This window comes from Pan troglodytes, chromosome 14 (assembly GCF_028858775.2).
Source record: "Pan troglodytes isolate AG18354 chromosome 14, NHGRI_mPanTro3-v2.0_pri, whole genome shotgun sequence".
NCBI classification, from domain to species: domain Eukaryota; kingdom Metazoa; phylum Chordata; class Mammalia; order Primates; family Hominidae; genus Pan; species Pan troglodytes.
This window is the reverse complement of record NC_072412.2, coordinates 43,697,568-43,718,299: the sequence shown is the minus strand read 5'-3', so window position 1 is coordinate 43,718,299 and position 20,732 is coordinate 43,697,568. Positions and strand designations below refer to the sequence as shown.

Sequence of the window (20,732 nt, the reverse complement as noted above, 5' to 3'; positions counted from 1 at the left end):
AAAATTAGTTGGGTGTGGTGGTGCACGCCTGTGGTCCTACCTATTTGGGAGGCTGAGGTGGGAGGATGGCTAGAGTCCAGTAGTTCAAGGCTGCCGTGAGCTATGAAGGTGCCACTGCATTCCAGCCTGGGTGACAGAGTGAGAACCTATCTCTAAAAAAAAAAAAGAAAGAAAAAGAAAAAGAAAAAGAAATGGCTCCTCAAGCAGCTAGAGATAGGAGTTTATACCAACTACATAGAGAAAAAGGAGGCAGGAGAAAGGGCTTCCATGGAAGACCAAATGAAAGGTATGACAGTTTCAGATAATTTGTTTAAGCAATTGCTCATCCCAGTACTAATGGTTAGTCTCCTTGCTGGCTGTAAACCCCCTGGAGAGGGAATTTATGGCAGCTATAATTTTTGGAAGATCCTGCTTAAGTCAGCAAAATGAAGTTTAGAAAAGGTTTCCTTTTTCACGGCTGCTACTTCTTCAGATGCTTTTAGCTTGAAATATTTTTTTTTGAAACAGACTTCCGCTCTTGTCATCCAGGCTGGAGTGCAATGGCACAATCTCAGCTCACTGCAACCTCCGCCTCCCAGGTTCAAACGATTATCATGCCTCAGCCTCCCAAGTAGCTGGGATTATAGGCGCCCAGCATCACGCCCAGCTAATTTTTGTATTTTTAGTAGAGACAGGGTTTCACCATGTTGGCCAGGCTGGTCTCGAACTCCTGACCACAGGTGATCCCACCAACTCAGCCTCCCAAAGTGCTGGGATTACAGGCGGGAGCCACTGCGCCCGGCCGCTTGAAATAATTTTTATGCTACTGAGGTGCATTTCAGATCGTTCATTTTAAAATGCATAGTGCTATCTATGTATTAGTTTGTTGTTTTGTTACTATAGTGTTGTTGTCGTTGTTGTTACAAGATAGGTAAATCTTTCATAGAGGCATTAACAAAAAAGTGGTACCTTACCCTTAGGACCAATGGCTCCCCTTCGGGAGCTGAAGAGTGGGATGTTTCATAGAAGTTATGGCAGCAAAGGCAGCCATGAGGGGAAATACTCTGCTTGTCCCAAGAGGAGAAAAGAAATTTCCATTCCCCCGTCCTTTACCATAAGCACAAATGAAGAGTTTCTGTAACAAAAGGCCTCTTCTTTGAGCCCCAGCACAGAAAAAAACATAAAGCCAAATAAAAATCATTTTATTTATGAAGTTTTTGTTCCAGGTGTCTGCAGAGATACCCAGAATGAGGTAAGATACATGGCAGAGGGATTCTAGCATTGAGGAAGAATTAATCACCTAACAAGGTCTAGATGAAAATCCACACCCAAGGTTGTATATTTTTAAATCCTGGGTCACAAAAAGACTTGCTTAAAGTGAATAGTTTTATGTAAAGGTGTTTTCTGGTTTCAAGATATTTTAAACACTTATTAGAAAAAAAGTCATTAAAATAAGAGAGAAATCTCTGTTTTGCTCATTAGAGAAAAAAATGGCAGAATGATCCATATTGCATAGATTTTCATGTTTTAATTTATTTTTCAGGAAATCACACTCATTCTATTTGTGGTACAGAGTGTGTAGTTTGGGGTGAGGTCACATTAGAAAAAAGTCCTTGTATTATGTAATAATGTCTAACAGAGTCATTATACCAAAACAGACTGACTCCCAAAGGAAAATTTACTTTAATTTTATCATTTATCATTTTAAGGATTTATTAACTGCATGCAGTGTAAAGGACATTGCTTCAAATCTATTAATATTTTTCTATACTTGTGCAAATGATTTTAAAAATGGATAAATCTAAAGTTTATTTATTTATTTAGTGAGACAGAGTCTTGCTCTGTCGCCCAGGCTGGAGTGCAGTGGCACAATCTCAGCTCACTGCAAATTCTGCCTCCCAGGTTCGAGCAATTCTCGTGCCTCAGCTTCCTGAGTAACTGGGACTACAGGTGTGCGTCACCATGCTTGGCTAATTTTTGTATTTTAGCAGAGAGGGGTTTCACTATGTTGGTCAGGCTGGTCTCGAACTCCTGACCTCAGGTGATCCACCCACCTCGGCCTCCCAAAGCGCTGGGATTACAGGCATGAGCCACTATGCCCAGCCAACCTGAAATTTCAATAGGGCAAGGAAGATGATTTAACAAATCTTTTATTCAGGAAGGTGGACTCCCCACCTCTTCCTGGCTAAATGGTAATTAAATAAGAAGAGAGGAGAGTAAGGTACATTAGTGATTGGAAAATGAAGTTTGCTTGCTTGTTTGTTTTAACATAAACACACTGCCTAGCATTTTTTGGAGTAACCTGGTGATGCCAATGATAATTAGTCGAGTTGTAGAGTTGTGCGCGTTAAGAACATGGAGCATATATTAACAAATAGGCATTTTTTGAATCATTTAAAAAGTGGCATTTTTCTTACTCCAAGAGGTCCCCCATGTTTCCCCACTTTTCCTTCCTCACGGGCACTTCCTTATGACAAGTAAATAACAGAACTGCTTAATTGATCTATTCACATTTTTTAAAAGTCTTATTCTCTGCATGTTGCCAGCATTTTTATCTGCATAATTAATTCTTTTGGATTATAAATCCTTCATGCAGTAGCCTTCAGCTCTGATGTCATGAGCTATTGGTATGTCATTATCTGTACAAGAGAAAGGAAAGGAGCCATAATTTGTGGGGTGGGATGTGGGTGGGATTGAGTATAACTCATGGCCTAGGCCCATAAAGCATTTATGAAGCCCTGGGAGCTGGTGCCCCAGGCAAATGTCCTCCAGCAGGTGTGTCCCTGCAGAACAAAGGTTGAGACCCAGAGCCTGTATGGCTTGGGGTCATGTTGACCCAGATGATTCTGCCCAGCATGGAATACAGTGTCACTGCAAGTGGGCATCTCAAGAAGGTTGCCGGCTGGTGATGGTGGCAATCACAATGACAATGAAGGTGGTAGCGGTCATGATAACGTACCTTTGCTCTCAAGCAATTCTTAATTTCCTCTGTTTCACCATCTCTTAGCTTAGACCTAGAAAAATTGGACGATGAGTACTTAAAGCCAAAGACTCCTTCCTCAGAGGAAGGCCAATGAAAGAAAGGTATGAGGTAGGTTGCGTCAACTCTTCTCCTCTGCTTGTCACACTTGTAGTCACGGATAAAGATCAGAGCTGCTTTCCCATGTCTGGGGCCCTTCCAGAGCCCCATCCATATGAGGTCCAAGTTCAGCTCCACTAGAAAAGATTAACAGGTCTTGCTTTTTGTGGCAGACACTGTTCATTGCGTACTCAACAGCCGGTTTCAACTCACCCATTCTGGCTTTCACTCTGCAGCCATGAGCTCAAGGAAGGCATTCATTGTCAAAGGCAATCATAGCAGTGTCCTTCTCTTTGCCAGCGACTGGTGTAGGCTTTGGCACCGTGACCCAATCCTTATTTGAGGGTAAGATACTGGAGCTACTTCTGAGGAAGCTTTTCCTCATCAATTAAAAACAAAAAGATGAGGCCAGGTGTGGTGGCTCATGCCTGTAATCCCAGCACTTTGGAAGGCCGAGGTGGGTGGATTGTTTGAGGTCAGAAGTTCAAGACCAACCTGACCAACATGCTGAAACCCTGTCTCTACTAAAAAAAAAAAATAGAAAAATTAGCCGGGCATGGTGGCAGGTGCCTGTAATCCCAGCTACTTGGGAGGCTGAGGCAGGAGAATCACTTGAAGCCAGGAGCCGGAGGTTGCAGTGAGCTGAGGTGGCACCACTGCACTCCAGCCTGGGCGACAGAGCAAGACTCCGTGTCAAAAACAAAACAAAACAACAAAAACAAAAAGATCTCAGGCGCGGTGGCCCACACCTGTAATCCCAGCACTTTGGGAGGCCGAGGAGGGTGTATTGCCTGAGGCCAGGAGTTTGAGAGCAGCCTGGCCAACATGGTGAAACCCTGTCTCTACTAAAAATACAAAAATTAGCTGGGCGTGGTGGCGCGCGCTTCGGGAGGCTGAGCAAGAGAATCACTTGAGCCCAGGAGGCGGAGGTTGCAGTGAGCCAAGATAGTGCCATTGCACTCCAGCCTGGGTGATAGAGTAACACTCCATCTAAATAAATAAATAAATAAATAAATAGAAAAAGATGCACAGGAGAACACACTTCTCTCCTTTGCTGGATACCTTCATACCCGCATATGATGCCTGGAAGTGCTGCAGCCCCTGGAGCCCATGAGAGGAGACATGGGCAAGACACTGGGGATGTTGAGCTGCTGAACCAGAAAGAGGAAAGCACCCAGGTACTTCACGGCATCAGGGCCCTGCGGTAGTAAGCAAACCTAGAACTACCCTCCCCCTGGACTTCTAGTTATGTGAGTGAGATAAGAAGCCCATTATGGGCTAGCGCCATGGCTCATGCCTGTAATCCTAGCACTTTGGGAGGCCGAGGCGGGTGGATCACTTGAGGCCAGGAGTTGGAGACTAACCTGGCCAACATGTTGAAACTCCGTCTCTACTAAAAATACAAAAATTAGCAGGGCATTGTGGTGTGTGCCTGTGATCCCAGCTACTCAGGAGGCTGAGGTAGGAGAATCACTTGAAGCTGGGAGGCAGAGTTTGCAGTGAGCCAAGATGGCACCACTGCACTCCAGCCTGGGTGACAGAGCAAGACCCTGCCTGAAAAAAAAAAAGAAAAAAAAAAAAGAAGAAGAAAAAGCCTGTTACTAGGCTGGGCATGGTGGCTTACACCTGTAATCCCAGCACTTTGGGAGGCCGAGGCGGGTGGATCACCTGAGCCCAGGAAGTGGAGGCTGCAGTGAGCCCTGATTGTACTACTGCACTTCAGCCTGGGCCATAGAATGAGACCCTGTCTCCAAACACACACACACAAAGAAGCCTGTTATGTTTAAAGCACTTCAGGATTGGCAAGTCTTCTGCGGCTCACAGGCAAAAGCTTTCCAACAGACACATCTTTTATAATAACCCAGGCTTGTGATAAGACAATCAGGGATGAGAGCCCTGAAGGTGGTAAAGGGACCATAGACCCAGGCAAATATGTTGTCCCAGCCACCTGGATTCAGTTGCTCATTTAAATCACTAAAAAAATCACTAAAAACTATAGTTCCTTAGTCCTCTATATCCATTCATTCACTCATTAAGTGAATATTCAGTGAGCTCTTCCTATGGTTTTGCTATAAAGGACACCAAGAAACAGAGTATCTAGCAGTGACTTAGTACTTGAGCATCCCCCAAGAACTTCACATACACCTCATTTGATGCCCTGAAGAACCCAGTGAAACCAATATTATTATTCTTCTCATTTTATCTATTAGAAATGTGAGGCTCAAAAAGATTGTTGAAATTTCCATAACCTGACTTTAAGTCCAGGGATTTTTTTCCACCAAACCCAAATTGCATGTTGCCCTCAGGAAGCTTAAGGTATAAAAGTAGGGATCTAGGTTATGCATATATTTAAAATTAAATAACAAACAAGATTTAGATAGCAATACAAATAGTTATTCAGAATTTTTACAGGGTAGTAAGTAGTTAAGGACCAAACTGGTAAGGGAGAGAATAAGCATTGTTCAAAAGGAACTTAGTACTGTTGATGGAGAAGCAGATTTTATGCTCATTGCAAATGGAAAAAATCTTTCCCATACAAGCACTAACAGCTCATATTTGGAATCTGACATAATCATATAAAAACTATTGCTAACTTCAAACAAGTAAAAAAATGCATAAACTAGACTCATATTTCTTATCAGATCTTTGTCACCTACTTTTGTCACCTATAAATAGTTAATTCTATTTATAGAAAAGAATAGTTAAGCTTGAAAGAACTTGATAAAATAACTTCATTTGAAAAGCATTAATGTGTAGATATTAAGAATATTGGAAAAAAGGATTTAAGGTAATCTTGATTTGCCCCAATAATAACTGAATTGAATGAAACACATTAACATTGGGTTCTTATTTTTACTAACTTCATGGAATTAGTAATACTCAAGCACTCTACAACAGCGTTGCCTGATTCATTAGCCAGTAGTCACTAGGTACATTTGGCTATTTAAATTTTAATAAAAGCTGGGCACTGTTGTTCATGCCTGTAATCCCAGCATTTTGGGAGCCCAAGGCAGGTGGATCACTTGAGCTCAGGAGTTCAAGACCAGCCTGGGCAACATGATGAAATCCCATCTCTACTAAAAATAAAAATTAAAAAAAATTAGCCAAGCATGGTGGTACTCACCTATAGTACCAGCTACTTGAGAGGCTGAGGCAGGAGGATCATTTGAATCATATGATTCTGGTGACAGAGGTTGAAGTGAGCTGAGATCGCACCATTGCACTCCAGCCTGGATGAGGAAAGTGAAACCCTGTCTCAAAAAAAAAAAAAAAAAAAAAAAGTAAAGGGAGGCTGAGGCGGTAGGATAACTTGAGGCCAAGAGTTCAAGACCAACCTAGGTAGCACAACAAGACTCCATCTGTACAAAAAATAAAATAAAATTTGCCACATGGATGGTGCATGCCTGTAGTCCCAGCTACTCAGAAGGTTGAGATGGGAGGATTACTTGAGCCCAGGATATACAGGATACATGAGCTGTGATTGAGCCACTGCACCCCAGCCTGGGTGACAGAGTGAGATCCTGTCTTTAAAAATAAATAAATAAAATGTTCCTCAGTTGCACTAGCCACATTTCATGTCCTCAATAGCCACATGTGGTTAGTGGTTATCATATTGGACCATGCAAATATAGAACATTATCATCTTTGCAGAAGTTCTACTAGACAATGCTGCTCTAGATCCTGGCAAATGAGAGGCTATCATGAGGAATAGAAAATGATTTTTTAAAAGAAAATGGGTGGCTGGGCACATTGGCTCACGTCTGTAATCCCAGCACTTTGGGAGGTTGAGGTGGGTGGATCATCTGAGATTGGGAGTTCAAGACCAGCCTGACCAACATGGAGAAACCCCATCTCTACTAAAAATACAAAATTAGCCGGGCATGGTGGCACATGCCTGTATCCCAGCTACTCAGGAAGGCTGAGGCAGGAGAATCGCTTGAACCCAGGAGGTGGAGGTTGTGGTGAGCCGAGATCGCGCCACTGCATTCTAGCCTGGGCAACAAGAGCGAAACTCAGTCTCAAAAAAAAAAAAAAAAAAAAAAAAAAAACGAAAATGGGGAAAATATGGAGTCCTCCTTATAACACTTCTCATTGCTTTGTATAATTATTGCATCAGAGTTGCCTTATTCATTCATTATTTTAATACTCACTAGGCACTGTATTATATTAAAAGCTGTATAAATGTACTACTTAAGTTCTGCTAGGAATTGGCAGTTGTTTCTCCCAGAATCTAGCACCTAACACTGTTCAGGAAAATAGTTCTATTGAATAATTACTGATTGAATGGCTCTGAGGAACACTGCAGACATTAAGACTTCTGCTGCTGTTAAACAGGTCAAGAGTGAGAATAGAAGCTCCATTGCAGAAGACAAATTCTTTTACTTTTTTTTTGAGATGGAGTCTTGCTCTGTTGCCCAGGCTGGAGTGTAGTGGTGTGGTCTTGGCTCACTGCAACTTCCGCCTCCTGGGTTCAAGCAATTCTCCTGCCTCAGCCTCCCAAGTAGCTGGGAGTACAGGTTTGCACCACCACACTTGGCTAATTTTTTGTATTTTTGTAGAGACAGGTTTGCTCCATGTTGGTCAGGCTGGTCTCGAACTCCTGACCTCAGGTGATCTGCCCGCCTCAGCCTCCCAAAATGCTGGGATTACAGGCATGAGCCACTGTCCCCAGCCTGAGAAGGCAAATTCTTAGTCACCTATCTAATATCTCTTCCCTTCTTCCTCCTTACTAATAGACTCCCAATTATCAACCTAAATAACAGAGAGGGGCTTTCTAGAGGAAAATTATATTTATGTAGGAATAGGGCATTGCAATAGAAATACACATATCATAGTATGTGCATATTCAAGGAGGTAAGGACAAAGGATTTTAAAGGAAAAATGAGGATTACATAATTGTTTTGAGATAACTATCCTTGGCTACAAGGATCAATAAGACCCTGATGCCAGTTCCAGGAGGTACAGGCAGTTGCTGGACAGATGTCCTCAAAGAAATATTTTTTGTTTGTTTGTTTATTATATATTTTCATTTTTATAGAAACATTTTATTGGTTGGCTAGGTGAAGTGACTCACATCTGTAATCGTAGCACTTTGAGAGGCTGAGGCAGGAGGATCACTTGCGCCCAGGAGTTCGAGACCAGCCTGGGCAACAAAGCAAGACCCCATCTCTACAAAAAATTAAAAAATTAGTTAGGCATGGTGGCATATGCTTGTAGTCCCAGCTATTCAGTAGACTGAGGTGGGAGGATCACTTGAGCCTGGGAGTTCAAAGCTGCAATGAGCTGTGACTGCATCACTGCACTATAGCCTGGATGACAGAGTGAGATCCTGTCTCAAATTGAAAAATAAAACAAAGGCCTGGCGTGGTGGCTCATGCCTGTAATCCCAACACTGGGAGGCTGAGGTGGGCTGATTACTAGGTCAGAAGTTCGAGACCCTCCTGGCCCACATGGTGAAATCCTGTCTCTACTGAAAATACAAAAACTAGCTGGGTGTGGTGTTGTGTGCCTTTAATCCCAGCTACTTGGGAACTGAGGCAGGAGAATCAATTGAACCCAGGAGGCGGAGGTTGCAGTGAGCTGAGATCGTGCCACTGTACTTCAGCCTGGTGACAGAGCTAGATGCCATCTCAAAAAAAAAAAGAAAAAGAAAATTTTTTATTAGGCAACACTTCATTCTATAAAACAGAATAAGTGTTCCAGTCACAGAAGTATTTTTTGTTACAAGTATTTTTGTGTAAGATTGCAATGGCCTTTGTGCAAGGTTGTGGTTTTTGCAGTCTTTTGTAATAGTTTTTGTTATCAGGTATTTATGCTTGAGAACTCCCTCTTCATGGCCTTCCTTGGCTGTCAGGTTTTTTTGTTTCTTTTATTTTTTTGCTTTTTTTCCAGATGGATTTTCACTCTTGTTGCCCAGGCTGGAGTGCAATGGCACAATCTCAGCTTACTGCAACCTCCAGCTCTTGGGTTCAAGCCATTCTCCTGCCTCAGCCTCTCAAGTAGCAGGGATTACAGGTGCATGTCACCATGCCTGGCTAATTTTTGTATTTTTAGTAGGGACAGTGTTTCACCATGTTGGCCAGGCTGGTCTTGAACTCCTGACCTCGGGTGATCTGCCTGCCTCGGCCTCCCAAAGTGCTGGGATTACAGGTGTGAGCCACCTTGCCTGGCCTTTTTTTTTTTTTTTTTTTTTTTTTAACAAAAGCAACTCCAGTTTGATTCTGACAGTGTTCATACAATATTATTCAAGACAGTCATGTCCCCAGCCAGGGTAGTGGATGAAGATTTTTCTATACCCACTTGACAGTTTTATTCCAGTGTTCCCATCCTCTCCTTGAGTGAACATGGCCATATAATCCATATTTGCCAGATGAGATCTAAGTGGAGCTCTAAGGAGGATAGCATTTCTGTGAAGACTTTTATCTCTCAATAAAAGGAAACTGATGTGGCTATACCACTAGCATGCTTCCTCCTTATTCCTGCTTTCAGTATGGATATGACATTTAGAGACGCTACAGACGTCATGCATAAAACATGAAGAGGCAAGTATAAGGGAAAAACCAAGGAAACTGTACACAGCAATCTTGTCATGGTTGAGCTGCAGAATCAAGGACCTCAACTGTTTATCACTAAACTTCTGTGGAAAAAAGGTGTACCACTTCATTTGAGCCACTTTCAACTAAATGTTCTATTACTTGCAGCTAAAAGCAATCCTAATTGATACAGAGCATCATGGTACATAATGTATGCAGAGAGGCCAGTTATGCCTTCTCCATGAGGCAATTTCTTATCTGCTAAGATTCTGTATTTGAGGTGGCCATTATAAAACACTGCTCAGATCTCCTGCTTCAGGGAGCACAACTGACTGATGGCTTCAGCTGCTGCCAGTGGGGACCCAGCCCTGAGTTCATGCCAAGGCCATCCTTCTCGCGAGATGTTCTGAGTCTGTGACTGAGCAAGGTGGGGAGACTAATGCAGGCCCATTCCTGCAAGATGAAGGGCTCCTTTAATGGGCAACTTTGGCTCAAGGACTCCCTGTCAACCTTGCTGAAACTTTAAAAAATTATCCTGCATGTGAGACTCTTCTCTCCAATTTTCCTTCCTTGCCCCTCTTCTTCACAAGCATCAGATTTGCCCATGGTCTGAAAGCTCTCCTTGCCTTCTCTTTTTTCCTTTTCTTTATCCTTCATGGGGATTTCTCCTGATAAACCTCTTGTATGCTTAATCTTTTCTTGAAGTCTACTTCTTGAAGAACCCAATCTAACACAATACTCCTGGCTAAATTAATTAGGAACATAATCTAACCTAGGAAACTAGAAGAGGCTCAGCCTGATTGAAGCAAAAGAGGGCTTGTATTAGTCCATTTTGTGTTTCTATAAAGGAATACCTGAGGCTGGGTAGTTTATTTTAAAAAGGTTTATTTAGCTTACAGTTCTGCAAGCTGTACAAGAAGCATGGCCCCAACATCTGCTTAGCTGTTGCTGAGGGTTTTTGTGCTGCATCGAAACATGGTAGGGGGAGCTGGGCGCAGTGGCTCACGCCTGTAATCCCAGCACTTTGGGAGGCCGAGGTGGGCAAATCACAAGGTCAGGAGTTTGAGACCAGCCTGGCCAACATGGTGAAACCCTGTCTCTACAAAAATACAAAAAATTAGCTGGGCATAGTGGCGGGTGCCTGTAATCCCAGCTACTCAGGAGGCTGAGGCAGGAGAATTGCTTGAACCTGGGAGGTGGAGGTTGCAGTGAGCTGAGATCACACCATTGCACTCCAGCCTGGGCGACAGAGGGAAACTCTGTCAAAAAAAAGAAACATGGTAGAGAAGGTCAAAGGGGAAGTGGGCACGTGAGAAGAGAGACCAAACCTGAGGGGCATCCTGGCTTTGTAACAACTCACTCTCTTAGGAACGAATCCATTGCCCCAGAACTAATCCAGCCTTGTAAGATGGAGAACTCACCACCAAGCCATTCATGACCAATCCACCCCCATGACCAAACACCTCCCACTAAGCCTCACCTCCCAACACTGCTACCTTGGGGATCAGGTTTCAACACGAGATTTGGTGGGAACAAACACACCATATCACCATATCCAAACCACAGTAGGGCTGGAGAAGTAAGAAGACTCCGAAGCAACATTCAAGCCACTTATTTACCAGCCTCTCTCAGCTTTCCTACATTTAAAATTCTTGCCACTAAAAAAATTTTCTTTAAATTTCAATAGCTATAAGGGTACAAGTGGTACTGGGTTGTACATGGATGAATTGTACAGTGGTCATGTCTGGGCTTTCAGTGTACCTGTTACCCAAACAGTGTACATTGTATCCAATCTTGCCATTTTTTAGTCTAGACTCCTCATTCCCTCTGGATCAATCCCAAAAATCCACTCCTACCTTTCTGGATAATTCCTATCAGCATCAGTTTGGTTGCTTGTTTTCAAGATGGCCACAATAAAATCCTTTTCTTCATGTGTGCTCATAGCATTTTTAATATCGAGAAAGAGATCAGTCTGTTCCTATCCTCCTCCTGAATCTGGAATAGTCTTGGCGACTTGCTAGACCAACACATATGGCAGAAGTGACACCATGACTTTTGAGACAGTCATAAGAAGCCTTGCAGCTTCTCCTTACACCCATGGGCATGCTGTCTGTTGGGATTCTCTTGCACTCTGGGGGAAACCACCTACCATGTAAGCACTGTGGCCACCATGAAACCACCTTTGTAGACAGACAGAGACAGAGTGAGGCCGGCCAGCCCTCAACTGTTCCAGCCATCCCAGCCCAGGCACTATACCTGAGTGAAAGAGACAACTTACACTTCTTAGGCCCATCAGATGTCCCAAAAAGAAGAAAGGAGGTTTCAGACATACGGCCCCAGTAAAGATATCTCAGCCATCTCCAACCATTCAAGCCACGCTAGTGGAGGACCCAGATATCATGGAGCAGAGATAAGCCAGCCATTTCTGCTGTGTCCCGCCCAAGTTCCTGACTCCCCAGATCATGAGTGCAATAAAATGTTTGTTATTTTATGCCACTAAATTTCAGGATGGTTTGTTATGTAGCAAAAGATAACCGGAACATCCTTGGGGTTTCTCAACATCCACATGGCTAAGCCATTTAAAACAGTGACTTCTCAGAACTTCATTTAGCTCTCTGAACTCCATCATCATATTGAACCAATTCTTCTAAGTCTCTCTCACATTCCTGCCAGACTTGTTGTCTTCCTCACTGGATCCAGTACCATCTTGTACACTTGTAGCTGTCATGCGCTACACAAAGGTATCAGGCCAATGAGTTGAGTGGTGGCTGATGAGGGTGTCGTTTTTTGTTCTTTGGTTTTTTTTGAGATGGAGTCTCACTCTGTTGCCCATGCTGGAGTGCAGTGGCATGATCTTGGCTCACTGCAAACTCTGCCTCCCAGGTTCAAGGGATCCTCCTGCCTCAGCCTCCCGAGTAGCTGAGATTACAGGCACAGGCACACCACCACAATCAGCTACTTTTTTTGTATTTTTAGTAGAGATAGGGTTTCACCATGTTTGCAGGCTGGTCTCAAACTCCTGACCTCAAGGCGATCCGCCCACCTTAGCCTCCGAAAGTGCTGGATTACAGGCGTGAGCCACTGCACCCAGCCAGGGGTGTCCTTTTTTTAGTTCCCGTAAATGTGTTAGGCGAGGCACGGTGGCTTAAGCCTGTAATCCCAGCACTTTAGGAGGCCAAGGCGGGTGGATCACCTAAAGTCAGGATTTCGAGACCAGCCTGGCCAACATGGTGAAACCCCGTCTCTACTAAAAATACAAAAATTAGCCAGGCGTAGTGGTGCATGCTTGTAGTCCCAGCTACTCAGGAGGCGGAAGCAGGAGAATTGCCTGAACCTTGGAGATGGAGGTTGCAGTGAGCCGAGATTTCACCACTGCACTCCAGCCTAGGCAACAGAGCGAGACTCCATCTCGGAAAAAAAAAAAAAAAAAAAAAGTGTTATACAACTTAGTGGCTGCCATGACTGGGACAGTCAGATTCCCAAATTTTTCACTCCATCAGTTTCTATTGCTGATATCTGATTGCCTGTGCAGTATAATCCAATCTGCCTTTACCTCTATTTTCATTTTCTTGAATCCCTTATTGAAGTGCTTATTGTGCCTATCCTCAGTCTTGGATCTCTTTTTTTCCTCTTTCTCTATTAATAAACTTTCCTCTCTCTCAATGAAAATAGTTTATTTTCCTAATTATATGTATTTTCATATTTTAAAAAATTAAACAATGCATAAATTTATAAGAAGAAAGTAAAAACTCACCTGAAATCCCATCCCTGATGCAACTGTAATTTAACTGCCATTAACATTTTAATGACATTTTTCATGTGTTTCTATATATATGAGAGTTTTTGGATCAATCTCACTGTCTGTTTTCTTCAGTCCTTTTCCCAGAGATAAACGAAGAACCATCTAATTAGAGCCCACTACATATTTAGTTGTCAGACTTTGCCTGAATACTTACACTGCTTAGCCATATTTAAAAATCTGTTTCATTTCATGTGGTAGGAATGTGGTTCCTATCACATCCAGTTAGTTGATGCCTTCTAATTTCTCCTCAATAACTACCCATCTTGCTGAAAACAATGAGTCTCTCCTCAACTCCCCTTCATCTCAGTAGATTTCTGTCATGGCCCATGCATCAAAAAACAAAACAAAACACACTAGGAGGAACAAAGACAAGGGAGGCAAGTCAGGGATACTTTGGAGTGGGTTGTTGACAAACAAAGAGACAGAAATTGGGAAGGTGAAGTATGTCAGGCCAGGATGGCATGTTCCCTGGAGCAAGGCCAAGCCTATTCTAGATGCAAGGGTCAAAAGCCAAAATGAAATTGTAATGGAAGCAAAATAAAAAAGATCTTGTAGAAATTCTGCTAGTGTCAGTCTGTTTTGTGTTGCTATAACAGAATACCATAGACTGGGTAGTCATAAAGAAAAATAATTTATTTCTTACATTTTTGGAGGATGCAAAGTCCGAAGTCAAGTGGCCTTCATGCTACGTCATCCCGTGCTGGCGGGTGGATGGGCAAGAGAGGAAGAGAGGACAAGAGGCGACCAAATATGCTTTTACCAATAACCCATTCCTGGCCGGGCACTGTGGCTCATGCCTGTAATCCCAGCACTTTGGGAGGCCGAGGCGGGTTGATTACTTGAGGTCAGGTGTTCAAGACCAGCCTGATCAACATGGTGAAACCCTGTCTCTACTAAAAATACAAAAAAAATTAGCCAGGCATGGTGGTGGGCGCCTGTAATCCCAGCTACTCGGGAGGCTGAGGTACGAGAATCACTTGAACCTGGGAGGTGGAGGTTGCAGTGAGCCGAGATCGCACCATGGCACTCCAGCCTGGGCAACACAGATTCCATCTCAAAAATGAATAAATAAATAAACAAAAATACCATCACAATAGCAATTAAATTTCTTTCTTTTTTTTTTTTTTTTAATTTTTTTTTGAGACGGAGTCTCGCTCTGTCGCCCAGGCTGGAGTGCAGTGGTGCGATCTCGGCTCACTGCAAGCTCCGCCTCCTAGGTTCACGCCATTTTCCTGCTTCAGCCTCCCAAGTAGGTGGGACCACAAGCGCCCGCCACCACCCCCAGCTAATTTTTTGTATTTTTAGTAGAGACGGGGTTTCACCGTGTTAGCCAGGATGATCTTGATCTCCTTACCTCGTGATCCACCCGCCTTGGCCTCCCAAAGTGCTGGGACTACAGGTGTGAGCCACCACCCCTGGCCAGCAATGAAATTTCAACATGAGTTTTGGAGGGGACATTCAGACACTAGCATTCTTCATTAGTCCCCCAAAACTTATGTCTTTCTCACATACAAAATACATTCATCCCATCACAACAGCCCTCAAATCTTTCACTCATTCCAGCGTTAACTCAAAAATCCAAAGTCCAGGTTCTCCTCTAAGTTAGCTATGGGTAAGCCTAAAAGCACAATTCATCCTGAGGCCAATTACTCTCCAGCTGTGAGCCTGTAAAATTAACAAGTTACATGGACCCAACAGGTCCCATGTCAAGTCCAAAAGCTAACCAGGGGAACAACATCCAGTCTTCTTAAAGCTCCAGCATAATTTCCTTTGACACCATGTCCCGCATCCTGGGCACACTGGGGTGGGATATGGGCCTCCCAATGCCGCAGGCAGTCCAACTCCTATGGCTTTGTTGGACTCAGTCTGCCCAGCAGTTCTCATAGGTTGGAGTCCTGTGCCTATAGCTCCCTGAAGCTGGTGCTGCAAGCTGGTAGCTCTACAGTTCTAGGGTTTTAGGACTGGCCCCACTTTCATGGCCCCAGTAGGCACTGCCCTAGTGGAGACTCTCTGTGGCAGCTCTGACCCCACATTTCTGCTTGACAATGCCCTAGTGGAAGCTTTCTGTGGTGACTCCACCCTTGCAACAAGTGTCTCCCTCGACCCCCAGCCTATCTGCAACATCCTTTGAAATCAAGGTGGAGGAAGCCATGCCCCCACAGCTCTAGCATTCTGCTTGTCTGCGGAATTAGAACCACATGGACACTGCCAAGGTTTCTGGCTTGTTCCTTCCAGAGCAGCAGGTCAAAATGTATCTGGGCCCACTTGAGCCATGGTTGGGGCAGTCCAGGAACACTGCACCAGAATGCAGGGAGCAGAGATCTGAGGCAGCTCTGAGCAGCAAGTCCATGGAGGGTACCCCAGGCCCATCTCCTGAAACCATTCTGCCCTCCTAGATCTCTGGGGCTGTAATGGGAGAAGCTGTCTCCAAGATCTCTGAAATGCCTTCAGTGTCTTTCTCCTATTGTCTTGATGATCTCTTCCATCCATGTATTAATCTACTTAGCAAACAGTCACTTGGCCACATGCTTGGTTTGCTCTCCCAACATGTTTTTTCATCCTTTATGTAGCCAGGCTGAATTTCTTCAAAGTCTTTTTATTCTGCTTCTGTCTCTCTCTCTCTCTCTCTTTTTTTTTCCCCCCCACAGACACTATGGTGACTTATGCTTTTCTTTTAATTATAAATTCCAACTTCACATCACTTTTTTCCTCTCATATCTTGCTGTACGTGGTTAAAAGTAGCCACATAGCTCCTTTAATGTTTTAATTAGAAATTTCTTCCACTGCGTATCTTAGTTTATCACTCTTAAATTCCACCTTCCATAAAGGCTTAGGGCATAGATAAAATTCAGCCAAATTCTTTACCAGTTTATAACAAAGACGGCCTTTACTCTAGTTTCCAATACTTGTTCCTCAGTGTCAGCCCTTACTATTCATATTTCTGCCAACATTCTGATCATGACAACTTAGTAATCTCTAAGAAATTCCAGACTTTTCCTACATCCCTTGTCTTCTTCTGAGATTTCACCAGAATTGCTTTTAATGCTCCATTCAAGACAAAGGCTTTTTCTAGGCTTTTCCTAGGCTTTTCCTCTAAATTTTTCCAGGCTCTATCCATTACCAGTTCAAACTGCTTCCACATTTTCAGGTATTTGTTAAAGCAACAGCCCCATTTCTCCATAACAATTTTCTATCTTACCCATTTTGTGTTACTGTAACAGAATACCACAGACTGGGTAATTTATAAACAATAGAAATATATTTGGCTCATGGTTCTGGAGGTTGGAACATCCAAGAACATGGGGCTGGCATCTTGTACTGGCCTTCTTGCTGTGTCATCTCATGGAGGAAGGTAGAAGGGTAAGAGAGCACAAGAGAGCAAGAAAGGGCAAGAGGGGAGTAAACTTTAACCAGGAACCCATTCCGATGATAACAACATTAAACTGTTCCTAGGGGTGGAGCCCCACATGACCTAATCACCTTTTAAGAGTTCCACCTATTAACGCTGTCACAGTGGCAATTAAATTTCAACATGAGGCCCAGCAAGGTGGCTCACACCTTAATACCAGCACTTTAGGAGGTTGAGGTGGGCAGATGACAAGGTCAGGAGTTCAAGACCAGCCTGGCCAACATGGTGGAACCCCGTCTCTACTAAAAATACAAAAATTAGCAGGGCGTGGGGGCATGTGCCTGTAATCAGAGCTACTGGGGAGGCTGAGGCAGAAGAATCACTTGAATGCAGGAGGCAGAGGTTGCAGTGAGCCAAAATCATGACACTGCACTCCAACCTGGGTGACAGAGGAAGACTCTGTCTCAATAAATAAATAAATTAAATAAATAAATTTCTCCATGAGTTTTGGAGGGGACATTCAAATCATAGCAACCAGATACCAGACTGTGACTCCAACTGGGCTTTGTTACAACCAAGTCCAGATGCTAAATTACTTAAAGATGTAAGTGTGGGCTGGGTGCAGTGGCTCATGCCTGTAATCACAACACTTTGGGAGGCTAAGGCAGGCAGATCTCTTGAGCCCAGGAGTTCAAGACCAGCCTGGGCAACATGGTGAAACCCTGTTTCTATAAAAAATACAAAAATTAGCCAGGCATGGTGCTCAAGCCTGTAGTCCAAGTTACTCAGAAAGCTGAGGTGGGAGAATCACCTGAGCCTGGGGAGGTTGCAGCTGCAGTGAGCTGCAATCATACCACTGCATTCCAGCCTGGGCAACTGAGTGAGATCCTGTCTCAAAAAAAAAAAAAGAAAAAAAAAAAGGATCCTTTTGTAGTTCATGAGGATGATGGTTGGGTGTTTCACACATGTGTGTGAAATGTACCACCCTCAAACCTTGTTACAATGTCAGCACATTACCTGCCTGACCTGAAAAAAAAAAAAAAAAAAGTTGAGTGTGAACTAAGACCCTCTGGAGTTCTGGTTCTTGAAAGTGACTCCACATGAATCCTTGGCTAGTCGCTCCATTCACTCCAATTGCCTAACTACATGCCTTGGAACCAGCTCTTGCTTGCATTATGGCTCAGCTTGTACTCATGGCAGAAGGTGAAGTGGGAGCAGGCATGCCACATGGCCAGCGCAGGAGCAAGAGAGACAAGTGCCACATACTTTTTTTTTTTTTTTTTTTGAGACGGAGTCTTGCTCTGTCACCCAGGCTGGAGCGCAGTGGCGAGATCTCGGCTCACTGCAAGCTCCGCCTCCTGGGTTGACGCCATTCTCCTGCCTCCCTAGTAGCTGGGACTACAGGCGCCCGCCACCCAAGCCCGGCTAATATTTTTGTATTTTTAGTAGAGGCGGGGTTTCACCGTGTTAGCCAGGATGGTCTCGATCTCCTGACCTCGTGATCCGCCTCGGCCTCCCAAAGTGCTGAGATTACAGGCGTGAGCCACCGCGCCCGGCCAGTGCCACATACTTTTAAGCAACCAGATCTCCCAGGAACTCCACTCACTATTTCGAGGACAGCAGCAAGACATAAAGGATCTGCCCCCATAATCCAAACACCTCCCTCCAGGCTCCACCTCCAGCATTGGGGATTACAATTCAACATGACATTTGGCAAGGACATATATTCAAACTATACTGGCCCTACAAAAGACTGGAAAGTTTGCTGTGATGGAGAAGGGGCTGTGTGCAGTAGGGGTAGGAATCTAAGGATCTAATGACTTTTTATGCAGACTTTTAAGCTATCTGCTAGTTTTCAGCTGCATGTTCATTGCCAGTGAGTGCCCAAGCTTCCTGTGATTCCAATTCCTAAGAATCTCGGAGATTTTGTGATATAAATCAGGTCACTTACAGACTTCCCTCACTGGTTTAGAATTCAATTTTCACAAGTCTAGTGAGTCAGTTATCACTCATCCATCTGCTTTACAGTTTTCAAAATGTTGATGATGTTTGTCTTTATGGGTTTATTTATTTTAAACATTTTACTGTCATTTTCAAGGGGTTTAAGAAAAGAATTTGAAGTCAATATGTGCTCAATCCATCATCTTAAACAAGAGGCTAACATGAAAGTATCTGCAAAGGAGAACAACATGGAAAAAACCTTATTTTAAGAAGCTGAGATCATCTGTAAAATGCAGAATAAATTAAAGGGGCAGAAACTAAAGCCATGGGGTCAGAAAGACATACAAAAATCCAAAAGGGAGACAATAGAAGGACCAAAATATGACGGCGGCAAAGGGGATAAAAATAAAGAACAAGACTTTTGAAAAGAAAGAAAAGAAAAAAATCTGTGGACCAATTGACTAAGACAAAGAGGGTTCTATAGTGTTTGTTTGGAATAGAATGACTGAGATAATTCTAGGGAATTTATGAAAAGTAATGAAGAGTAAGGGAAGAGGATTAGGGGACAGGTCATGGGTTGTGTTTTTATAATAATGATTATTGAGAGTGTGTTATGGAGGCTGATGTGAGCAGATCACTTAAGCCCAGGAGTTCGAGATCAGCCTGGGCAACATGGCGACACCCCCACCTCTACAAAAAATACAAAAAAATTAGACTGGTGTGGTGGCGTGTACCTGTAATTCCTGCTACTTGGGAGCCTGAGGCTCAAGAATCGCTTGAACCAGGGAGGCAGAGGCTGCAGTGATCTGAGAACACAACACTGCACTCCAGCCTGAGCAACAGAGTGAGACTCCATCTTAAAAAAAAAAAAAGAAAGAAAGAAAAGAAAAGAAATCTGGCCATCTCAAGAGGAACACCCTAAATATACAGACAGCAGAGACTCCTTTTGTCAGTTAGGGTTGTCAGAGAAACAGAACCAATAGGATATATGTGTATTTATATTAAGAGATTTACTTTAAAGAATTGGCTCATGTGATTATGGGAGCTGGAAAGTCCAAAATTTGTAGGGCTGACCAGCAGGCTAGAAACTCAGGCAAGAGTTGACTCCTCAAGTAGTCTTGAGTCTGAAACACGTAGCGCAGGCCAAGAGGCTGGAAACTGAGGCAGCATTTCTTTGTTACAATCTTGAGGCCAATTTCCTTTTCTCTGGGAAGCCTCCAATTTGTTTTGCTTTGCTTTGTTTCTCTTAAGGTCTTCAACTGATTAAAAGAGGCCCACCCACATTATTGAGGGTAACCTCTTTTACTTAAAGTCAACTGACTGTTGATGTTAGTCATATCAACAAAATACCTTCACAGCAATGTCTAGCCTAGCGTTTGACCAAACAACAAGGCTCCATAGCTTAGTCAAGTTGATGCATAAAATTTAGCTTTTACACTCCCCAGTGAAACTGCCCAGCTAGAGCCTTCCAATGTCAAAGTCCACTGCCAATCAACAAGGTCCACTCATAGCACAGAACTCCCAGTCAGCCTTCTAAATGCCCTATCCTGAAGAAAGAGCAGGGAACCAAAAATAAATAGACATCTGTGGAAGTCACTAGGAGGAAACAAAAACAATTCAGGAAGAAGAAAATGACAAAAAGTATTAATACCTTCAGAGAGATAAGAGAAGATAATTCAGTCATGAAAGAAAGAAGCTAGTGGGGGGAAAAGATTTCAGAGAACAAAAAGGAACTCTTGGAAATTACAAATATGATAACATGAATGAAAAACTCGGTAAAAAGATTATAAATTAAAGGTAAGAAAATCTCCAAGAAAGTTAAACAAAATGATAAAGACACAGAAAAAAGAGAAGAGAAGAAAAATATCAGTTTAGGAGGATTAGCATCTGAATAAAGTTTCCAGAAAGAGAATGGAGAAAATGAAGGAGGGGAAATTATCTAAGTAATAATTCAAAAGAATTTTTGAGCGTTATCAATCATGAGTTTCCAAATGAAAAGTCTACCAAGTTCCCAGCACAGTGGCTAACTACATATCCACACCAAACCAC

General features: G+C 43.3%; 1 non-coding gene across 1 annotated transcript; it reads left to right on the top strand.

Moving 5' to 3' along the window:
• The first annotated feature begins 17,664 nt into the window (after window positions 1–17,664).
• On the top strand, window positions 17,665–17,769 carry LOC112205292 (small nucleolar RNA U13). Its single transcript, XR_002939193.1, has one exon. It is a non-coding gene; the product is annotated as a small nucleolar RNA U13 (small nucleolar RNA).
• Window positions 17,770–20,732: the final 2,963 nt, after the last annotated feature.